Source organism: Gossypium hirsutum, chromosome D09, assembly GCF_007990345.1.
Source record: "Gossypium hirsutum isolate 1008001.06 chromosome D09, Gossypium_hirsutum_v2.1, whole genome shotgun sequence".
In the NCBI taxonomy this organism is placed as follows: Eukaryota; Viridiplantae; Streptophyta; class Magnoliopsida; order Malvales; family Malvaceae; genus Gossypium; species Gossypium hirsutum.
The window spans coordinates 24159124-24162802 of NC_053445.1; the positions used below are offsets into that span (position 1 = coordinate 24159124).

Below are 3679 nucleotides of genomic sequence, written 5' to 3' on the forward strand. Positions count from 1 at the left end.
TACCACTTTGGTCATTTAAAGATACATTAACACATACCGAATTTGGTTATTTCTAAACATGCATCAAATTGATCATCTCAACCACAACCAACAAGGAATTAAAAACACCATAAGTACCTTAAATCTAAGGCAACATTACAAGCCATAAACATCAACTAAACTTAAAACATATTCCACCTATACATGCCATTATAACCTTCAACAAGACATCATAATCTATCGATATAATCGCTGGATAGTGTGATAGATCTCCAACGAGCTTCCAACCCTATCGAGCTTTCGGTAATCTGTAAAGTAAGGGATAAACAACTACGTAAGCAATGAATGCTTAGTAAGCTCGTACAAACTTTAAACATAATATTCCAATTCAATAATAAACTTTATATGATAAATATAAAGCTATATCAATGCCTCAAGATTTATCAACTACATAACCACCAACTCATAAATGAGTAAGTCTATCAACATCATATATTTCAAACAGTATATCGATGTGAAGTGCTAGATAATTTCTTTTTTCTTCTTGCTTGTCGATGTATAACCAGGTATCATGCAATAGAAAATTCCTCAAATTCTTGGAGGTACTTTGTTCGTAGTTGCACAAGAGGTTTTGTTTTTTGTTAGAAGCCCTCTTTTTTATTTTAAGGAATTTCTTAGCCGTCTAGTAACAAGTAAGAGTAGTCGATAGTATTAGATATAGATAAAAAAAAAGAGCAAGGAATAAAAAAAATCTACTATTCAATATTTGTGAGGCGGCCTTTCTTGTATTCTTGTATTAGATCCAAAGGTTTTTTTCTTGACTTAAAATAATGAATCGATTTCTTTTTCTTTTCTATTCTTGTCCTGCCGCTCTATTTTTGTGAATATCTTTTATAATGATTGATGAAGCAAAAAAATTCAACTGAACTTATTATTTCAATTGGTATTTTTGCTTATCCCCCTCTCATTTAAAAATTGAAACTTAGGTAAGTGCTTTATAAACATATGTATAAAAAGAACATATTTCATTTAGCTCATTCATGCCTACTATAACCAGTTTTTTTTTTACTAGCGGCTTTAACTATAACCTCAGCTTTATTTATTGGTCTGGGTAAGATATGACTTATTTGAAAATTAATCCAATAACGAACAATTCATAAACACAAAGCTTTCTGTCCTATTCCATATATTCTATAGCTCATTACTGTGTTAATTATCAATTATTAGGTATTGATATTCATGGGCAATATAAATTAATATTTAGGAATAGATATTACATTTCTTTTTCTCCTTTCAAATAAATTGAAATGATTGAAGTTTTTCTATTTGGAATCGTCTTATGTCTAATTCCTATTACTTTGGCTGGATTATTCGTAGCCACATATTTACAATACAGACGTGTTGATCAGTTGGACCTTTGATTAATTAACATACCTTTTTTTTACTGGCACCTTTAATTCTTAAATTTTTTTAATTTCAATTTATTTAATAATTTTAATTTAATAATTTAATCCAAGGAGGTAAAATTCGAATTGTTGTTCAATTTTTTTTCAGTTCGGTGTAATTTTTGACCTAACAAGAGTGGAATCACGCTCTATAGGATTTGAACCTACGACATTGGGTTTTGGAGACCCATGTTCTACCGAACTGAACTAAGAGCGATTTCTTATCATAATAAATAAGACTGTAAAAAAAAGGATTCTTTTATTTTATAACCCCAATACATCGGCACAACTGTACTATCATATATCATATATAATATGACAAAATGATAGATTATGTATGTTTAGTTTTAATCAATCTAAAATGACTCCCTCGTTACTGCTCAAAGGAGAAGTCATAGGTAGGGATGACAGGATTTGAACCCATGACATTTTGTACCCAAAACAAGCGCGCTACCAAGCTGCGCTACATCCCTTTCAATTGGCCTACAATGTCATTGTAGAGAATCTCTATCTTGTTTTCCACACCCTTATTTCATCTATTGATATACAAAACGGATCTTTCCATTTCATCTTTTTGGTCTCATATCATATAACAACCATATAATGAATAATAAATGAATATTTTTAGCGGGAATTCTTAGGCAGAAAGGGACCTATTTTGTTTTGCTGTTTTAAGAAAGGGAAAATCTTATCTATCGAATCATTGTACATTTAAATTTGAATTTTGAATTAGGAATTTCGGGTACAAATAGACAAATCCAAGTGGTCTTTATCCACACATACATGCGATTATATATGTATTACCATAATGTAATACGATAAAGAAGGAGGATTTTAAATGCGAGATCTAAAAACACATCTTTCCGTAGCACAGGTACTAAGTACTCTCTGGTTCGGTTCTTTAGCGGGGTTATTGATAGAGATCAATCGTTTCTTCCCAGATGCGTTAACATTCCCTTTTTTTAATTCTAGTTATTGCTGTGGGACAGGGCGAAAAAGATTAGATCGAGATACAATCAAATATCTGTGACTACTCTCTCCCCCCCCCCTTTTTAGTTTTTTTTTCGAATTAGATAAAATAAATAAGGAAGGTAGAATGAAAAAAGTAGATTCAACCTCACCGAAACTCGGGTTCAAGCTCTAATTAAATTACTAGTAGAGCGAAAAGAAAAATGTGGCTGGAACAACAGTATCCTGCAAGATACTTAAAGAAAATACCGTATGGTGGTTTGATTCTAAATAGAGTTCGAAATGGTTGTATCACTTATTCTTATTATTTACTATTACTATAAATCTATATTGATTTACTATATTGATTGCAACAAAATCTTTCAAGATTTGGTTTTGAGTTAGCAACTTTTATTTCTTTTTTTTTTCATTCACTTCTTCTTCACTTTTGATCAAAAAATAGAAAAGTTCGGTGAATTAAAAACTCAAAGGAGGTTCATGGCCAAGAGTAAAGATGTCCGAGTAATGATTATTTTGAAATGTACCAATTGTGTTTGAAACGGCGTTCATAAGGAATCAACGAGTATTTCCAGGTATATTACTCAAAAAAATTGACACAATATGCCCAGTCGATTGGAATTGAATAAATTCTGTCCCTATTGTTACAAACATACAATTCACAGGGAGATAAAGAAATAAATCGAATCAAGTGCTTGTCTGTCGCCACTTCCCGAGAATATGATAATATGACATTAGGTATATAATATATTAAGTATAAGTATATAATTAGTTATATATAACGCATATTTTCTTTCTATATTATTATATTATTAAAATTATTTATATATTATTAAGATATTTAAATTTATATATATTTAAATGATAAATAATAAAATAAACAAACCAAATCCTATTTATTATATTAATTCTATAATTTGAATTTTCAAAATAGGATTTTGGAAATAGAGACAGGGATAGGATTCTTTTTAGAAATAAGGAATAAAGAAATCATGGATAAATCCAAGCAATCTTTTCATTGGCGTTTGCCCCCGATCCAACCGGGGGATCAAATTGATTATAGAAACATGAGTTTAATTAGTCGATTTATTAGTGAACAAGGAAAAATATTATCTAGGCGAGTAAATAGATTGACCTTAAAACAACAACGATTAATTACTATTGCTATAAAACAAGCTCGTATTTTATCTTCGCTACCTTTTTCTTAATAATGAGAAATAGTTTGAAAGAAGCGAGTCGACCACTAGAACTACTGCTCTTAGAACCAGAAATAAATAGGCTTACCCCTT

At 30.3% G+C, this 3679-nt stretch overlaps 1 non-coding gene across 1 annotated transcript; it reads right to left on the bottom strand.

Moving 5' to 3' along the window:
- Positions 1-1567: 1567 nt before the first annotated feature.
- On the bottom strand, positions 1568-1641 carry TRNAW-CCA (transfer RNA tryptophan (anticodon CCA)). The gene has a single exon. It is a non-coding gene; the product is annotated as a tRNA-Trp (tRNA).
- Between the last annotated feature and the right edge of the window lie 2038 nt (positions 1642-3679).